The sequence below is a fragment of the Ambystoma mexicanum genome, chromosome 1q (genome assembly GCF_040938575.1).
Source record: "Ambystoma mexicanum isolate Mex_15411 chromosome 1q, UKY_AmexF1_1, whole genome shotgun sequence".
Taxonomy (NCBI): Eukaryota; Metazoa; Chordata; class Amphibia; order Caudata; family Ambystomatidae; genus Ambystoma; species Ambystoma mexicanum.
In genome coordinates this window covers 42,418,183-42,438,996 of record NC_090922.1, presented here as the reverse complement: position 1 = coordinate 42,438,996, position 20,814 = coordinate 42,418,183, and the positions used below count along the sequence as shown (strand labels likewise).

The window sequence follows — 20,814 nt, the reverse complement described above, 5'->3', positions numbered from 1 at the left end:
ACCTGCACCCTTATTATCTTATAGCGGACAATGAGACATTGTTACCATGCCAAGCAATTGCAGCCTTCATGCCTCCATCATCGTAGCCCATGTAGAGTTGTGAGCCCCCTGCACCTACCCCCAGGAGGACAGAACACCTTATATTCAAAATGGGAGAGTTACCAACCTTTGTCTTTTAGTGATATTAGACCTTTAGTCATTACTGTATGACAGTCTATTTTTTGACAGTGGTTCACTCTATGCCTGTGCAGCTCTTGATATCCAATGGTATAGGTGCCCTCAAATCATCAGTTATTCTGGAAAGATTATCAGAACCATCACCTCCTAAACGTGCATTTGTTAAATTTCCTAGCGCCCGCCCAGAAAATAGTTCTGTTTGTTTCCACAAGAACCTGCTCCTCCGGAGACGCTTTTTATAAATAATTGTTCTTTTATAACACGCTTAATAACAGTGAGTGGTTTCTAAGCGTGGGATCAGGATTCAAACCTGTGTTGCGCTGCATTGTCTTGCTTCCAAGACAAACGCGTTGCCCCTGACTTAGCTATCTTTCCTCACCAGGCATGTTAGCTCCCACTGAGTATTCTTTCTTTATATGCAACATAGCAAAAAGAACCTGTTCTCGGGACCGGTTCTGTCGACAGACATGACAACACTCTCCTCAATTGTTGTAAATCAATGATCCTGTAGGTAGCACTTCCGATTCGCGTATTGCTTGATGTTCTTTGCACTCTGAAGTAAACTGCACTGGGAATGGGCATGTGTGGCTGGCTGAAATACCCTGGAGCAGACATTGGGGGCAGGGGAGAGTTGGTGTGCTGCTGCAACTGGGACCTACTGTGCTTTCCCCCGACTTGTTGCCTCACCCTGGCGTGGTGCAGCTTGTCACGGTGCATTCCGGTGCAAATGTCCCAGAGACTGTGCATTCTAGGGTTGAGGACCGGCCCTTCTACGACCACATTGATGTTTTGCTGATTTCAGGCAACCGTCTCATGTGTGAAGGTGGTGAAATCCGGATAAATGGGAGGGGTGTCCAAATGTTATATAGCCAGTAAAGTCTGGAGGGTCGTAACAGATAACTATGCAATATTTGGTGTAGATTGGTGAAAGGGTATAGAATTGTATAAGCAACAACGCTTCACCAAGCCACAAAGCCTGCTACAAACCCATACATTTCTGCTGAAATCCAGGGAACGGGGTGGTGTGTTGTAAGGCACTCATGATGGCAACAGTACAGTAAAGACAGACACAAGTGATCACAGTTCAAGGGTGTTTATTACACTCTATGCAGGTTGAAAAAATGCCTAATCTAAACCTAAATCTAAGATGGGAGCAAGCGTCGACAATCAAATGAAAAAAAGGCCGTCCTAGTGTCGTTGTGACAAAATGAAAAGGGCCGATACTAAGAAACCTATCCCCCTGTGCCCCCTCCCGTTTCCGCTCCTTCCAACTCCTAGCCCCCCCTGCACTGGAACTCCCTACCTCTTGCAATCCACTCTTCCCCCACCTTCTCCTCATTCCGCACCTCCCTTAAATCTCTCCTTCTCCACTCTCCTCCTTGAAACCCCTTCCCCTTCCTGCCACCCTCCCTCCTTTATCTTTCCCCTTGACTATCTCCCTCCCCTACCTCCCCTCTCTCACCTTCCCCTTCCCTCCTCCTACTCTTCATCAACCCTCTCCCCCCACCAAGTCCTACTCCACTAATCTCCCTATTCCCTTCAGTTAATTGCTCTTCTTACTGTTTTGTTGACTGATTCATATTGTAATTTGCTTCTACCGTTATATTGTTTGTTTTTATATATTAAGTTGTTCAATTGTACAGCACTTTGGTGTAAACCGCTTTATAAATCAATAAATACAAATACAAAAAGGGTGTGCGATGGTTTTCAAGAAAAGAAACAAGTGTTCATAAATAATATGTCAGGATGCAGTAGCTTGAATCTCCCTTCCCCACGTTTTGAGCACAAGGTAAAATGGGATCTTGGAGCACAGCACACACTCAAGCTTTCCCTGCACGAGGCGACAGTTAAACTTGCATTTTATCAGGAGTCTCGATGGCCAAGTCTTGTTTCTCTTGAAAGTCTCTTGCCTTCGAGGACCTGATGTATTCAAACAATAAACAAACGTTTCTTCAATAAATGAAAGTTTGTTTCCTGGTTTTATTTAGGGTGAGGGCTCTTCACCCCTGGCTCCCCCTCTTCCAGGCGCTGACCCCTGTTCCTCGTAGTGTTTGGTGATTGCTTTTCACCCCTTGGATCTCCCTCTTCCGAGCTTGAATCCTAAAACAGTTTTTTTAAATATCAAGGCCTTGGGTGGATGGTTTCCTTGTCCCAAGGGCCTGATAGGTTTATCATACAAAAAACAAATTAACAAACGCAAAGTTCTGTTATATGAATTTCTCAGGTGATGGCTTCACCCTTGGGTCCCCCTCTTCTGGGCGCAGACCCCTTATCTACTTCCAGCCTCCCTCCACTGGGATCACTCTGGCTTTTCTTGGCTGATGGAATCGCCCCCGGATCCTTCTCAAATGTCAATGGGCCTCATTACGACCCTTCCAGTCCGGAAAGAACGGTGGTGGTAAATTCACCACCACCGCTCTTTCCGGACCGGCTGATTAAGAGTCCTGCAGGCGGGAGGTGTCACTCCCGCCAGGTCGGACCTGGCGGGTTTAACACCACCAGCCTGCAGGCGGACATGGAAACACCGGCTCTGTCAAAGACGGAACCAGTGTTTCCATGGTCCCCATCCCCATGGAGTCCTATGGGACTTCATGGAAATGGGGACGTACAGAATTCCACCTCCGGAATTCCCGGGTCACCGGGGTCGTAATGCCCCGGTAATTCCGGGAATCGTGGAGGCGGAATGGTAATACGTGTCCGGCGGTAACCTGACGGTTTTTCCGGCTCGGTTACCGCCGGACTCGTAATGAGTCCCAATGTCTTTTTGAACAGTTTGTAGTGGACATCCCTTAGCTGGGTTCACGTTTGTCAACACACTGTTTCTTGGGACTTTAGACTTGCCACCTTCTCGTCAGCATCCCTTGGTCGGATTCACTCTTGCCAACTTCACATTCATAATTGTTTGCAGGATTCACTTGCCGTGCTTTCTCAAGTTCATAGATCAAAGGCTTTCGAACTTTACTGGGATTTTGTATGATCCCTTTGACCTAACTTGGCGGCTCTCCTACAGCCTTCTGGTTTCTGTAGTTTACTCGGATGAGGATCGACAAGAGTTTCTTGGAGCAGCGCCCACATGGTGCCAGTCCCCCTCTGTAGCTAGTCCCCTCTTTGCACTTTTACAGTTTTTTTAACTTTCCCACTTTGCAACTTTCATTCACCACAGCCTGGTTATTATCAGCTCTCCCCTCGACTCACTGGCTGTGATGAACCGCTTGGCTTTCTTTACTGGAGTCAAGGCCGGTACCACGGTAGCAGGAGTTTCCCCTCACTCCCGCTTATCAGCGTCTACACGCTTTGTATACTGTTGACCTCTGTTGCAGCACACTTGGGCTATTGTCCTCAGTCTTATGATTCCCTCTGCGGACGTTTCGCGGGTCTGTGTCAGAAAGGGCAAGTTTGTGTCTCTCCTTTATCAGCCTGTCTTTATTAGCCGCCTTTCTCCTCCTCTTGAACTGCCGGGTCTGGATAGCTGTGGTGTTGTGCGGCCTGCCTTTCTCGTACTGTGCTGTCTTGCTCCACCTTTTATCCCTGTGGGAAAGGGAAAGGGCCGTCAGGCGTGTGTGATTCTGATCAATTGCCTGACTTTGCATGTCAGGTAAACGGCTCTGGTGTTAGTCCGTTCTCTGGTGTGTCGTGTGAAAGGGTTTGTGCCAGAAAAAGGGGGTGGAGTGGTTTTTAATGTCCTACGTGGTAGCATGGGGAAAAGGTGTTGAAAGAATGGGGATACCGCATCTCATCCGTCGGTGTCCCACTCCCGGAAGACCCCCCATCCAGGCGATCCTCCCTCCCTCACTAGTCCACCCCCAGGAACTGGATCCAAAAGCGATGAGCGCGTCGCAGCCACCTGGATGTCCGACCCCCGGGGACTAGCTAGGGAGACACCTTCAGGATTCTCACAGGTGTCCAAATTTCATGTAGCCAGTATTGTCCTAAGAGGTAAATGTGCTAAATTTGGCACAGACCGGTGAAACGGGGTGACGCTTCAACAAGCCACAAATAATCACTTTTATAAACGTATCTGTTTACCACAATCAGTATGATGTTCATTCCAGTTCCTCCTCGTTATATACCTATTACGTGGATAGCATGTGTTTGATTACTTGTAGGGTGGGAGGGAAGTATGTATCGGTAGGCACTGACATTTGGAGCTTTGGGTTGCAGAATAGTGCTTGCATCCTATATTCGTTTCATGCTCACAATTCAGGACTTCTTACAATACTTTCCTTAAGAAGGAAAACAAAAAGATATGTATATTCTTTGAAAAGATCAGGTTGTTTCTGTTCATATTATTAAAGCCTACTTTAATCTAGCTGACCCAACCTCAGAGTGCATTTGTCATGGATTATGTAATAGACCTTTCCTAAATCTCAGGATTGGCTGTCTAATTACTGTAGACTGAGGGGAAATACACTATCTCCCTTCCTTAAACATTCCTCTTTTCAGTGTGCATGCACATAAGGACTTTCAGAGAAATTGATGGCTCATACCTTAAGATCAGTAAGTTAAAAAACACTCCCTAAGCAATCGTTTTTATAGAAATAAAACATGCATGCGGCGGAGAAAAGACCTAGTACATCTACTTAAGCAGCTATATTGAGATATGTTTCTGTATAGCGAAAGGTTTGTAATAAGCCAAATGGTTAATAAACATATATATTATTTTTTTTAACGTTATAATTAAACTGGTCAATGGGAGTTCAGAATGGCAGTGGAATACGGAACTGAATCTCCAAAGTAGGTGAAGAGTCCTGAATAATTCCAGCCAGGTAATTGCCAGAGATGTAAAGATTCATTGTGGCTTCCAAGAGAAAAAGATGGACTATATTGCACACGCTTCAAGGAAAATCCCACAGCACATGAGGAGACTGAAGTGAAACTCCTCAGCCAGAAGACTAAAAAGATAATTAATACAGCTCCAAACCAGAACATGATTAAGAAACAAGCCTTGCTTAGGGTCCCTCCAAGGCGCTAGGAAACGGAATTAATGTGAAATCTGAAGGCAAGGGGTCAAAGACCAAGCCAAGGGGGCGAGAGAGAATTGGAAACCAAGTCTTCTGAGGAACCCCTCAGCACTGCTGTGTTCAAGTCCCAGAGTGCTCTTTTATCATCTAAAAACACAATCCCACAACATGTCTTGAAGGTAGCCCCATCAGATAATATGACAAAGGCCAAAGAACAAGATGGTGCAAGCTTGCAAACTTCTGTTTTCTTTGCGCCCCCAAGCGACATACTGCAGTCAATATGAGCTTGTTGTGGGGGAAGAAGTTTCTTTCAAGGCATGCCACAAGAAGAAAGAAACGTCCCCAATAATACTTCAGCCTGCCAAAACAATAGGACAGTGATTTCACATGACATTTGCTGGAGAAGGCATACACAATCTTATTGAAGTTGTCTGAATTAAATAAAGAGAAGGGTGGCTCTTGTGTTGAAAAAGAGGCAACAAAACCGAGTTTCCTTAGTGCAAACTATTTCAGAGGCGATCTGGGAGATCATGTGTACCATTATCCTCAGAAGGAGACCGCTTCTACTCAACAAGCCCACTGTGAAGAAATTGTGACTGATCGAACGCCCCAAGAATCTCAGTAAGTGTGTGCCAGAGCGGAGGCACTAACAATCTTATTAAAGTGCTACGGACTTGGAATAAACATATCGTCCTAAAAATCCCAAAAGAAAAGCAAAAGGAAGCTTTGCGGTATTCCTATGATAGTGATTTTGGACGTGAGTCCTAAAACTATAATAGTGCTGAGTGTGCACTTCAACCCCTGCTTAGGTACTCGAATTCAGAAACAGGCAGGGTACTGGTGACTCTTGCTAAACTTGAAGGTATGCTGAACAAAAAACACTTTAATTGTTGCATAACGGAAAACAAGAATATTGAAGAAGGTGTTCGGGCCCAGCCAGGGGCAAGGGTGTGTGAACGCATGGGAACCAACCACCCATCCCCACAGGCCAGATAGATGGGGATGGGTGCTGCACCTGAAAATTAAAATCACTGTTAATAGGAGATGGCTATGCCCTGAGTCCTTACGGTAACTTTCTTTACTCCTTCATGAGTCACAGACACCAAGGTGGATTATTTTAGGGATCCCATGAGAACTCCTCTTTATAAAAACACACACTTTTCTTACTAAGCATTCCTACATTTCTAATCACTAATCCCCTTCTCAGTTCCCCTGGTGAGGGTTCTTTCTAATGGGATGGGCCCCGTCAGCCCATCCTTCCTTCAAGAGGTCACACAGGGAGATCCGTATGGTGGAAATGATGGAACAGACCCTTGACCTACACCGACCACTACCCACTGGAGAGAGAGAGAGGGAGACCAGAGGATGGCCTCAGTGGGTGGTCCCACCTCTGAACGGCCTCTGGTGGGCTTCCACTTCATTCACCTGCCTCACACCGGGATCTAGCTCTTATCTAAATCTTACCTCATGCTAATCCCCCTATATAAATTCGAACATACACTATATACACATAACTATAAACCTCTGTACTTCTAATCTGTTCAACTACCATTCCCCAACTTGCATACAAATGTACTTATAAGACATGCAACAATATATAGAACATATTATTTTATACTGGGGTGACTGCTGCAGTCAGCTACCTATTTTCATTACCATTTGTGGTGCTGTCCTATTGGTGGAGGTGGTCTGTCTACCTCATGATGTTACCCTCAGTCTGTTCTTCCTGGGTGGCCCCATCCACCATGTGAGGCCACCCTGACTTTACACGCATGTCACGCACCATCACATCAGTCCACAGGTGGCCTCCATGCCCAGCTGGAGGCCCACCATGATCACAGCTGCACTGGTGGCCCTGTTCTTATCTAATGGATGGCCCTAAGCCATCTGGGGCCACCCACCATTACCGCCACGGCCCTGAAGCACACCATGTGCTCTTCGGTTGCCCTTTTCTGCATTTATTCTTTAGGTGGCGTCCCCATTTCTAAGGGCATGCCGCAGTCATTAACTGCCATGCCCCGCCACCACTTCCGTCATTGCAGCTCCACCCCACCTGTATTATGTCAGACTGACACAGGTGGTGTGCTAGTGGCCGGAGCCCACATCGTCATTGCAGCCCGGGTGAAGGAGCGAACTGGGACTTATCTTAAACTAGTGCTTTCGATCTCTTGGGTCTTCTTACACTACCCCACCCAGCTTCCTTCACCTCCGGGGCTGCCTGGCATATACAGCCTGGGAGGGCTTTTCAAGGCCCGGTCCAACTGGCCTCTGAGTGGGCCGACAGGGTCAGAGCCATGTCGCTCCATTACACCCACATGGCCCACAAGGTCCAGACAGGGTGGTGTCTTCACCTCCCCCCCTCGTGATGCCTCATGCATTCGGCCAGGTTTTCTGATGTTTGGGCCTGTCCGATCTGGCCCCGGACAGACCAAAAGCCACCAGGGCCCTGTGGGTACGCAGGCTAATGCGGGCACGCATCTCAGCCCCACGGTAAGGGCACAAGGACACTTCCCTCCCCAGCCACCCTTCCCCACACAGACATATGGCCCAGATCACAATTTTCTTGAGGACCTGATGGGCTCTCTTTTCTTTCTTTTTTTCTTCTGCATCCTGCTATCTTTTACAACCATGATCTAGTGTATTTTATGGGCAGGGGAGCTTTATCTTCTTTTCTTCCAACATTCAATCCAGCCCCTTAGGGGGGCTCGATGGATCAGTCCAAGCACAACATACACACACAGTAATAAGACCACCAACCCTAAATAAAGTGTTATATCTGTGTCTTTATTTTTATATTCCTGTAGGGCACAAATAAGCCTATTTGGGCCACAAGCTCCTTTGGGATTTATGGCACCCTGAGAAGACGTGCAAAGACAAGGATGTGGAACAAGAATTCAACCTAAGTCATAAGGGAGAACAAAGTAAAAAGGAATAAACTGGAAAGAGTATAATTAAAGGGCACATCTTGAATGTGAAAATAGAAAAATAACTGAGTGTTGGCAATTTTGGGGAAAATGTCTCTTGACAATTTCTCAATGATCAGAAAGAAACAAACCTTAAGGAGAAAGCCAAATTGTTCGATACTATGCAGGTAGTTGGAAAAGCTACAGGAGGAGTTCTGAGAACTTGAATAGAATTGTCAAGAAGGACTGACTGTAGTGGCACAATATATGGAGATGGAGATCACGCTTATCCCAGCTATCCTTCTGAACTACATTATATCAACAACTGGGTACAACCTACCAGGACTTGCCAGAAAACCTCATACAGATTTGTTACTTGCCTTTAGGAAGCCACATGAGGGGTAACATATGTTGGCTTATTTGTGATTGCAAATACATGTATATGAGGGCCCATTGTTTTAGAAGAAAGTGATTCACTAATTTCAAAGTATGTATGAACCACAAACATGTTTAATGGTCATGGTTGGAGGTATAGCTGACTATTATACTGGTCAAATACATCTTTGGCTTATAGTCCATAGTTTCAACCGTGTGGGATAAGTGAGCACTTTTATGAACACTGCGTCACACAGGATAGAAAAAAAGAGTTGTTGGCTAAAGCTGATCTGGCGGTTACTCTCTTCTGTGCAGTGGACTCTGAATATTTCCATTCTTAGATTAAAATGTGGGCCAAATAGCATTCTAAGTGGTATACATTGTTAAGCAAGAAGTAAAAGGGGTGAAAACTTGAGCTTCTCAAATTGCAAAACAGTACACTTTCAGATTCTATAAGGCTAGAATGCTCTGAATACATCACTAAAAAGCTTGAATAAAAGATCATATAGACAAAAAATATGAACATTCTCAGAGAGGCTACAGACAAACATAGAATCACGTCAGTAGAGGGTATATCATTTAGTGTCTGTGCTCAAATTAAGGGCTTACACAAATCCATCAACACGATGATGAAGACTGAGGACATGAAGAAAAGTTCACATTGCTCCAATGTCTGTATTACTGAGATCCCAGATGGAATTAATAAATCTTTTATTAAGCTCTAAATAGCAGAGACCAGTCTCTAAGCGCGGGACCAGGATTCAAACCTGTATTGCTCTGCATTGTCTTGCTTCCATGACAAACGCGCTGCTCTTGAGCTATTCTCCCGGCCCTGAGAAAACGCAAGAACATTGATAAACATCTAAGATTGAAAAAGTTCAAGCATGTCTTTTACAATAAACACATTCAGCTAAAGGAAGTACATCTATATTTCGGAGGTGTAATGGGTAAAGAGTTATTCAGTCGCAAGATAGTGATATGCAGTGAAATGGCTATTCAGTTGAGGAAACTATTGCAAATTAGAGTGGTTGAAATGGAAATTGACACCTGGGTTTGATGGTGTCTAGCTTCAGGTATCCTAAATAATCATCTTTGCAAAATTGTTTCTCACCACGGCCCAATTGGAGATTGTTAATCATTGAATGAGCTTGTATTAACTACCTAATTGGAAGTGATTTTTGCTTTGCACTTTCAGCTAATGTTGTGTCAAAAGGAGGATTGCATCAGCATAGAAATAAGATGTCACCATGTATTGAAGAGATGAGGGATTTCAATGTTAGAGATTTGTGACATATGTTACATGAGGAGGAAACCTAATGTACAGTGACAAGTGGCTGCCACTGCCGTAATGCCAGACTGGACTAATATCTGGTTTCCTGGAATCTTGGTTGTTTGAGGTGCGAAATTGAGCTGGCACATCACAGATATCTCATTGATTAGTGTTGAAATGGGGGGAGATTTAATAGTCAAATTATTGCTTGAGCACCAATGGGATGACTTCCTTAGGAGTATGATGAGTTTTTAGAGTAACATTGGAAGTATGTCTGGCCGGATTGTGCAAAATGTATCCAGGCACATGGTTCAGAGGTCAACTATGAGGGAAGTGTGGCAAACCAGAAGGAAAACTCGGACCAGAGGGCATGGTTCATCGTTAACTTCATGTAAATAAAAAGAAGATGCCTCACTTTCCCTATTGCTAAAAGGGAGATTAATTTCCAAGGAAACTAAAACTAAGGTGCTCCAGAAAAGTCAAAATAAACAAAAATCATTCCTCCATCCTAATCTGTGCAACTACCTGCCCTACCACTATATTAAAAAAAGAAACAAAAAGACACAGGCTTCCAACGTGGGGGGTTTGCCATCACCACCTAGCTTACCCCCCTGGCTTCAGACCATCTTCAATGTCCGTGTTCATTCCAGGACACGGTTCATGGCAGCAGTTTTCACAAAAAGTCCAAAACAAATATTGCTCTCAGGAAAAAAGTTTAAAAAGTCACTCAAGCCTTGTTCATTCAAAAAAAGGTACAATCCTTGTTCGGTCAATTCATCAAAGCCTTCATGGCCTGCATCCACTGGCCTTTTCGACTTATCGCTCCCCAATACATTGAATTCTGAGGCCCATCTCTCTCTCTCCCTCTACCTTTCCCCTCTCCCCCTCTCTTCATCTCTCCCCCTCTCGCTCTCCCTCTCCCGGGTAGCATGGACGTTACATTTTTCAATTCAATGTCCTGTTGACTTTCCATATTCACAACTCCCTCTCGGGACTCCTCGGGTCTGCTGTTGGCTTTTTGTGGGTTTCTAGCCCCCGGTATTCCTCTGGCAGCTTCAACTATTCATCCCTTTTTCCTCTCAAGACTCGACAATATGATTCTATTGACTTCCACTCCTCTGGTATTCTTGCTCTTGTCATAGATTGTTCTTGCGGTCCTTAACTCATAAAGGAGTTGGGTTTGGAATCTTCCCTTGTAGCAATTTACTGCCCATTTCCCTTCTTCTTGTGCATGGCGGTTCTGCCAGGGAGGATCGGGATGCCTGTATTAGCGACGTTACTGTGTGCCTGCTGTTCGATTGCCTCTTATTGTGGTGGCCCCTTCGGGTCCCGGGCGCAGCTATTGGCTCTCTTTAGACTTTTCTCGGGCTCATGGAAATTGATGGCAAAATATTAATAAAATACTACCAGAGACTGGATAATCAGCACTCTTAACATGAAAGAGAAATTAGGAATCTGGTGGCTCTCTTTAGATTCTTCTGGGGCTCAGTGAAAATCCTGGCGAAATATTAATGAAATGTTTCCAGAGACTGGATAATGAGCACTCTAACATGAAAGAAAAATTAGGAATGGTTTTCATGATCAACTTTATATCCCAGGAAGGGGGGCGTGGCTTGATGGCTACGTGAGAGGACGTTCCTTGGAGGAGCTCCCGATGATCCGATCCTGATCCTGGGAAAAAAGTGATGGTTTTTGGCAGACTTTCGAGCCCACGGTGCATTTAAAGGCATATGAAAGTGGGGGGCATACGGTGCGTGCCCTCCCCAACGGCGAGACTGCATATTCACGGAACTAAACCCCGAAGAAGGTGGCGGTCGCGCAAAGGAAGGGGAGCACCCAAGATGGCCGCCTGTGGACAAAGGGCCATAAAAGGTCCGACTAGCTGAGGAAGACAAGGTTGGTCGGAACGTGGGCGAGCCCAACCAGATAGACGGGTCGCATGTGCCTCGGGCTGAAAGCAAGAACATAAGGGCGAGCCCCCACTGCAGAGGCCATGGGTCGTGGCGGGCTAGCAGAGTGAACCCAGATTCAGCAAAACCTCGCAGAGAAGGGGCCGGCGAGCGAACCCCGCGAGGATATAGCTGGGCGCGTGGGCCCAATCGACGCAACAGGATGTCTTCCAAGGTGGTGCGACCCCCGGATCAAGCAGCCTACGATGGAGACCTATGCAGGGTCGCCCTCGGGCGCGGAAGGGGGCAAGAGCAAAGAAACCCCTGCGGCGGCGACAGACCCACCGGGTACCATCCAGGAGGTGCTGGCAGCAATTGCTGACCTGAAGGTGGCCTGGGAGACGAAGTTGGGACTGGCCATGAAAGAGTTGCAAGAGGGCCTAAACCTCAAGATAGGAGCGGTCCGAGAAGAAGTGAACCTGTTGCGCCAGGATGTGCGAACGATCGTGGAGCGCACTGGGGAACTGGAGAAGAAGTTGGCCCCGACCGTGGAGGCGTGCAATACACACGCCAAGGAACTTCATGCCCTCGTGCAGCGAGTGGGCAATTTGGAGGACAGGGCAGAGCAGGCGGAGGGGCGCGCCAGGCGCAATAACATTCGCATAGTGGGGGTACCGGAGGGAATGGAAGGATCGAACCCCACGGATTTCGTTGAAACCATGCTTTTGCAGGAGATTACAGGCGGAGAGCTGACCCAGGGGTTCGCGGTCCAAAGGGCGCACAGGGCCCTGACCAGGAGACCGGCCCCAGGAGTCCCCCGCGGCCGTTGATTGCAAAGATCTTGAACTATCGTGACCGCAAGAGGATTCTCGAATTTTTCCGGAAAGGGGGCACGATAGAAAGGGGGTCAGCGAATATAACAGCGTATCTGGATTACACGCTGCTTGTACAACGGAGTCGAATGAACTTTGGAACGGTGAAGAGGAGGCTCAGAGAGGCAGGCCACCGCTACATGTTGCTTTACCCCGCTAGGTTAAAGGTGATTCATAAGAACAGATCCCTCTTCTTTGAGACGCCGAGCGACGCGATGGAATGGCTGGATATGCAAGGTCGACCACAGGAATCGGATGCCCAGACAGAAGCGGATGGAGATAAGTAGCACGCTGCAGAGGCACCCGTGAGGCCATAGCTATGACATTGGGACTAGAATATAGTTTGATATTGTGCTTGTGTGGGGGAAGTCACGGCATCTGCCGGCGGGTCCCGTTGAATTCACTTCTCCTAAATAGATGATTGGGAGCTCCTGGGGAGCAACCTCTGCACCCGATAGTTGTACACTTAGTTAGGTCACTGTTAGATTGGTGACACCCCGCGGGGTCCTTGTTCTTGGTCACGAGACGGGTCCAGACGTGGGTAGGCCTGAGATCCAGGGATGGAGCTGGGCTATTGTTGGGGGAGTTGTGTGCAGTGGTGTGAGGTTGGGGAAGGGGGCACGGTTTGTTAACAGAAGGGAACGAGCCAGGAAACGACCCTACATGGGGAACATTATGGGACGGAGATAGACCGACTAGATGGCATCGGGTAATCTCAGAATTGTGACCTGGAATGTACGGGGCCTCAACAGCTACCTTAAACGCAACAAAGTGATGATGTATTTAAAGAGGATGCGCGTAGACATAGCCCTGCTGCAAGAGACCCACCTCACTAGGGAAAGGCTGGAGGTGGTCGGGAGGAAATGGAAGGGCACCGTTGTGGGGGCGGCGTACAAAGCGTATGCCAGAGGGGTTGTCACTTGGGTGGCACCCCACGTGCCATTTCGAGTGCTTGATTCTACGGTGGACCCGGAGGGTAGAATGGTGGTGGTAACGGGCCTCTTGGAAAACAGAGAAATACACATCATAAATTTGTACGCCCCCAATAACGATACAGCGGCTTACTTTAGGACCCTCTACAGTAAACTTGGCCCCCTGGCGGGGGGTACGGTAGTGTGGGGGGGGTACTTTAACTGTACCGTAGACCCCAGTATGGATCGGTCCAAGGCCAGGGCAGGAAAAACGGCACCGGTGGCTAAAGCGCTGAGTACCCTACTGAAAGACCTAGGCCTAGAGGATGCGCGGGGAAGGCTGCACCCCACGGATAGACAGTACTCACACTACACAGCGCCACATGATTTGTACACAAGGTTAGACTACATGTTTGTAACAGCCGGGATAGTGAGAGAAATAGAAGGAGCAGAATACAAAGCCCGAGTGCTGTCGGACCACTCGCCCTTGGTGGTAGACTGGAGACACCAGCCCCCACGCCCGCAGATCCCTACATGGAGACTTAGGACGAGGCTCTGCAGGATGAGGGGTTTCGGGAGGGCCTGAGGGACACCATTGAAGAATATTTTGATACAAACACGGGAAGCGTAAGCTCTGTGGGCACACTGTGGGAAGCGTTTAAGGTGGTGGTGCGTGGGGTAGCTATTTCCCAAGTTAAGGGGCTACAGGGGGGGGTCAAAAGGGAGCTCCGGGAGGCGGAAAGGGAGCTAGAGGAGCTCACGCGTTGCGTGAGCACCGCTCATAACGGAACCAAAGTAGAGGAGCTACAGTTGTCCTGCAATGCACTCTGGGATAGACTGTGCAGACTCAGCCACAGGAAATATACGGAGAGGATACATGCAGGGGGCGATAAGACGGGCAGATTGCTGGCTTGGCTGTACAAGAGTGAGACCCCCCCGCTCGGTGATTAGTGAGATTCAGGGCGAAGGAGGTAGCATATGCAACACCCAGAAAGAGGTAAATGAGGAATTCCTTAAGTTTTACAGACACTTGTATGAGGACACTGGGAAGGATATGGGCCAAGACATACTAGAGACATTGGGGGACATTGAGCTGCCCACCTTAGATGATGTAGAACGTTCTGAGTTGGACGCACCCGTCACCTCGGATGAGCTGGAGGTAGTGATTCGGAACTTGCCCACTTGCAAGGCGCCGGGTTCGGATGGGCTGCCCAGCGAGTTCTACAAAACATACCAGCAAGAGTTGCTCCAGCCACTGCTTGCCACTTTCAACGAGGCCTATGAGAAGGGAGAACTCCCGTTGTCCCTCCGTGAGGCTGTAATCATCCCACTCCTGAAGCCGGCCGTGGAGCGCGGGCCTTACAGACCGTTGTCCATGCTCAACCAGGACAGCAAAATGCTCACGGCGGTGCTGGCTAATAGACTGAAGAGGGTGATTAAGAAACTGATACACCCAGATCAGACCGGATATGTTCCGGGCAGGAACATCACCGATAACCACCGGTGGCTACACCATGTCATAGACCAAACTGAGGAGGACACGGGCGAGCTGGCTATATTGTCGTTAGACGCGGTCAAGGCCTTCGACTCGGTACGATGGCCCTGGCTGAAAGCGGTCCTGAAGGGGTATGGAGTGGGACCCAGATACCTCAGATGGGTACAGTTGTTTTAAGGCACCCCGATGGCGAGGGTCAAGACAGGGTCCACGGTCTCGGATACTGGGCAGGGGGACCAGACAGGGATGTCCCTGGTCACCTATGCTATATATACTGGCATTGGAGCCGCTGGCAATATGCCTGCGTCAACAATATGGGGAGGTGGCCATAAACACGGCCAGTGGAGAGCATCTGATATCATTATATGCGGATGATATGCTCCTTTATTTACGCTACCCAGAAGAAAACCTACAGTACGTCCTAGAGGTGATAGAACGGTACGCCATCCTCTCCGGTATATTGGTGAACCCTGGAAAGTCCAGCCTGTTCCCTTTGGGTAGATATAGGAATGTCCCGGTGCAGAGGCTGCCTGTTCTGCCAATACCATGGCAGCCCGTAACATTTAGGTATTTGGGAATAAACATTTACCACAAGATCGAGACAGAACACAAGCACAACACGGAAAAGGCGATAGAGGGGATTAAGAACAGTATGGTATTTTGGTCCAGACTGCCCCTGACCATGATGGGGAGGGTGGCCTTGCTCAAGATGGTGGTCCTGTCTAGACTCTTGCACTTTTTTATAAACGTCCCGCTTCTGATACCCAGGAGCCAATTCGCGAAACCTCACAGCGTGTGTAGGGGTTTTGTGTGGGGCAGCTCTAGGAATAGGGTGGCTCTATGGATGCTCCAGAACCTGTGCGACAGGGGGGGATAGGCCTGCCTAACTTCAAACTCTATTACCTGGCGGGGCAGCTGCATTACGTGGCCAGGTGGCTCTCGACTGAAGATTCGGCGGAAGCCAGGCTCCTGCGCGAAGATACAGCCCCATACTTTCTGATGGAAGTGGTGTGGTTGGGCAGAGATAAACTGGTGGGCAAGGGGCGGTTACTGAGGTTGGGTTGGGAGATCTGGCACAGGACATGGAAGATTGGGGGGGACTCGGAACCATACTCCCAGCAGGCCCCTTTGGCGGCTCTGTGTGGGAGCGACTCACAGCTACTTGAATCGGTCCGCAGATACTGGGAACAGGTAGGCCTAGCCACCCTCGGGGACATATGGCAGGAAGGGGAGGCGGTGGACTTTCAGCGGCTGCAGGAAGAGACGGGAGTACATGGTGGCCAATATATAACCTACACTAGGCTGGTGAAAAAGAATAGAGAAAGATGGCCGGAGACAGTGCTCGCGGAGGATCCAGATGTCTCCCTGGAAACCATGTATGATGTATCGGAGGGCGGGCACTAAATATCGAGGATATATGAGCTCCTGCGAGCAAGGGCAGGGAAGGAGTTGCTCCAATTGAGACAAGATTGGGAGGAGTAGGTGGGAGGACCCATGACGGATGGGCAGTGGGAACGGGCCCAGAGGTACCATAAAAAGGTGTCCCGTAACGCGAGATTCCAACAGCTCCAATTGTATGTTACCCACAGGGCTTATTTAACCCCCGGGAAGATTGCAAAGTTTGGGGGATCAGCTATACAGCAATGCCCCAGGTGTGGGGAGGTGAACGCGGGACTGCTACACATGTTTTGGGCTTGCCCGGAGGTGCATAGATTTTGGAACGAGGTCAAGACGAAACTGGCTGGCGGGGGGGTGGTGCTGGATGTGGAATCGGCCTGGTCATGCTAGCTTGGACTATTCCCTAGACCCCGGCATTTGAAACACATAAGCAAGATGAAGGACCTGGCCTATGTCTTGGCCAAACGTAGGATCGCCATGGGCTGGAAGGCGGCCCACAGACCTAGGGTGGAGTTATGGTGGACAGACCTCTTGAGGTGGGCGGAAGCTGAATCCGTAGTCTGGTTTGAAGCGGTCACCAGGGGGGGGCGAAGAAGAAGTAGGGCCCTTGCTGGCCTGGCGGCAATTGGTGGCCTCGTTGGCAAACCCTCACCAGGGTGACAACGAAACAGAGGACCCGGTTGATGGCTGTTTAGGTAGTGTGCCACCCAATGATGTTCCCGTAAACGATATGTGAGAACCGGCTCTAGTTTAAAGGGGGAGGGGAGAGTTGGGGAGTTTGAAAATGTGTTGAAATATGATGCTTTCTATGTTTTGAAACAGTTGTAGTGTGTTTGTTTGACCGTAAAAAATGAAATAAAAATATATTAAAAAAAAAAAAATGTATATCCCAGGAATAAATAAATATACTCAGGATAAGTTGATAAATACTATTAACTCTAATAAACTCATGAACGTAATAAAGGATATGTCCTCTGGGAAATCACCTGGACCTTACAGCTTTGTAACTGACCCGTACAAACATTTCTTATCCGCTTTTCTTCCATATTTATGGAAGATATATTACTTAATGTTGTGAGAGGGATCCTCCCTCCCTACCCCAGAATCCTTTTAAACAAGGATAATATATATTCCCAGTACCAGAAAAAGGCATATAACAATGTGGCGCTTACCAACCAATCACACCAATTAAATACTATTGCAAAAGCTTTATGAAGGTTTTAGCTAAAAGGCTGACGGGAGTAATACGTATTGGTGAAGACCGGACCGGTTTTATTTTGGGGAGACAATTAGCAGCTACAGCTTATTTCGTGTTTGAGGCACTTTCAAGTCCTCAAGGTTGCCCAGTGGTGAGGCTGTTTCTAGATGCATTAAAAAAGTTTGACCAGGTGAACTAGGATTTCTTATGGAAGGTAATTAATAATATGGAGGCTCTCCCCACCCTCCCAGTTAGCAAGGTCAATTAAAGATGTATTTTAATGGTGTTGAACAAGGAAGCTGACACAAGGGTGGCATGGTGATGTTTATAGACTTATTTATAAAAGATAGACATTCACTATCCCAATCATTAATAAGACCAGGGGGAATGACTCCCTTCCCCAGGCTTGTGGGTTTCACACAATCTTTGCACAAATCTACATTCTTGACCAGGAGAATGACTCCCTTCTCCTGGTATTTGAAAAGTATTTTTTTTTTACTTTCAATTTACTGTATGTTTCAACAATCTCTCTTGGTAACGGCAAAGTCCCAAACCCTTCTCTGCTGTTCAATGGCATTATCTTTGCTACCCGGCCGAGGAAGTTCTCCTCTGGTTCTCAACTCCCTTTTATTGGGGTCCCAGACCTCTCTCTGGTGGTCAGTGGGCTTATGGTTGCCACTGCAACAAAGATGTTCTCCTTTGATGCTTTCTTCACTGTTGTTAGGGTCCCAGACCCTTCTGTGGTGGTCAGGTCAGTAGGTTTATGGCTGCCACTGTGATGAGGAAGTTCTCCTCGGATGCTTTCTTCACTTTTGTTAGGGTCCAAGGCCCTTCTCTGGTGGTCAGTGGGCTTATTGCTGCCGCTGTGATGAGGAAGCTCTCCTCTGATGCTTGCTTCACTGTGTTTAGGGTCCCAAACCCCTCTGTGGTGTTCAATATGCTTATTGCTGCCACTGCCACAAGGAAATTCTCCTCGGATGCTTGGTTCACTGTTGATGTGTCCAGTAGCTATTTTGTGAATACTGGGATGAGGGAGATACTCCCTGAAGCACTCTATACAGTTCAGTTCCCCAATAGCCCTATAGCTGCCACTGGGGTGAGGAACATTATGCTGTGTGCCTCTCTCCGCCTCCCCCCATATCCCTACCAGGTCTCCCCTTCCTCCTTTTACCTTTTCGGGAGATGCAACACGTTACAGGTCCTTCCTGGGATGGGGTTTCTTGTCTGTGGTCCTCCGCTCCTTACGGTCTTGGCTCTGCTATGGGACCCGGTGGTCCAGGTAGTTGCAATCACACTTCCGCTTCTTCCCTTTTGCTTCGCAGTTGGGTCTGCTCCTTTCAGACCCACAATGGACTCACATAGCCTGCCGCCGGCGTCCCCTGCATAGCCTTCCTTCCAGCTCTCACTCAGAGTTTGTATCTACCAGGCTTCAGCGGGCTCCTTGCTTCCCTGAGATTGGACGTATTTTAGTCCTTCTTCTCTTTCCTTTGTTTCTCAGGGATCCCACCCTGGCCAGCGTCAACCTCTGCAGATAATGGGGCTCATTCTAAGTTTGCCGGTATCCTGGTGGAAAATCCACCAGGATACCATCAAATGGAATTACCATTACTGCCACTTAGTCCAGCGGAATTACCACCTGATTACAAGTGGGGGTAAGGGTTGTAAATCCCCATTCAATGGGGGGGATTTGCCATTATTACCAGCACTGGTAATATTGGTGCTGGTAAAACAGGCTATTTCTGCCTGTAAAGTGCCTGCATTACCTCCAGCCCACGGCTGGAGGTAAATCCGGTGCCCCACCAGCAAACTCATAGTTGGCCGGTGCGCTAACATCCCGCTATGCATTAATACTGGCACATTATTACTGCACCACCCAACTTTGAATGAGCCCCAATGTCTTTTTGGCATTCCTCATGCCTCTGGTGAGCCATATTGTGGCAGTACTTAAGAGTTGGTTACTCTTCATGGTTCCTGTGCTCTTCCTCGTCTCAGTATGTACTGTTCTGGTATTATTCCATGTGTTACAAAAATACATGGGCTTACTCTCGAATAAATGGCTCGATATGGAAGGGGGGCTAGAGAATGTTGAGGATTGACGTGTCTCAACATGCTGCACTCTGGGTGATCATCCTTATCCCTAAAGAAGTAGTCCCTTCCCATGAGGTCCTCCTGCATTAAACCATCCCTATGGGGACTATTGAGTAGCGGCTGCACCTCCCTAGCCTTATGGAAAAGGGATCCCCCTTTGGGAGAAGAGACCGCGCTGTTGGAATCATTGCAGTATATGAGCGTGCTACCGCTGAGGTAATGATAAATGTATAGCTGGTATGGTGGTTGGGGATGAATAAAAAGGGGAGGAAAGAATGGATATCCCCCTTCTCTGGCTAATCTGACATATTTTATTAATATTACTGGTATCTTTTTATATAAGAGAATAGTGCCACCAGGATTTTTTGCCTGAAGATTGCCTTGGAATTCAGCTTTATACTGAGGCTAATGCCCTTTAGTAGATCGTGCCAAGGACAATAAATTGCTGACATTTTAAATAGTTTCAGAATTTACATAAATTGTGGAGTATAAGATTAACAGTGGAAAGATCAGGTATCACCCACGTTTCGTGCCAGTGGCCCCTGGCCTTGCCTAAGGCGATTGCAGGGCGTAGCAGGCGGTACCCCTAGGTAGCGTCCATGTAGTCTTGCAAGGACTCCATTGCTAAACAAAGTTCAGTTCAGTGTCCTGCTGCCCCTTACTAGGCCCGTTTGCCCGCCCACTGCAAAATGTTGTACTAAGAAACACTAGTGTGCATGCACAATGGGTACAGCACTGTAGCATTGTTGTTGCATATGCAGCAAATAAGACCATCTTTCTTTATATAGTAAGATATGTTTATAGGCATTTATCACTTTGCTGACTTCATAGATTGCTACCATTACTAGACTCTGCATGTGCTTCCGCCAGCCATTTAAAAACATGATCACTCTATAGTTCTACAGCTCAAGCAAACGTCACTACGAACAATCACTCTGTATTTTAGACAGCCTCAACATGTTTCTCTTTGCCTACAATCATGCATGTCTGCTGAATACAATAACGTGCTCATCTTTAATGCGCTATGTGTCGAATAACTATATCTGCACAAGGGTTACACTCGGGGTTACACTTTGAGAGTATAATCAGCTGGTTTGATGCAGCATGCATGGAATAGTTACATTTCATAAATTAAGTACCATCACTTCCTATTTATTGACTCTTGGCTTCTTAACACTGTTCTATTTGGTGTTTTGAATTTGAACTAAGATCAGCCATTTAATGCAGACTTATTTATTGTTTACAATAAAAACCCACTACTAAAAATCATTCACGCA

General features: G+C 47.6%; 1 protein-coding gene across 17 annotated transcripts in view; it reads left to right on the top strand.

The window, feature by feature from the left end:
- ZNF821 (zinc finger protein 821) overlaps positions 1-20,814 on the top strand; it is a 363,282-nt gene that overhangs the window by 121,555 nt on the left and 220,913 nt on the right. The gene's annotated exons all lie outside the window — the stretch shown is intronic.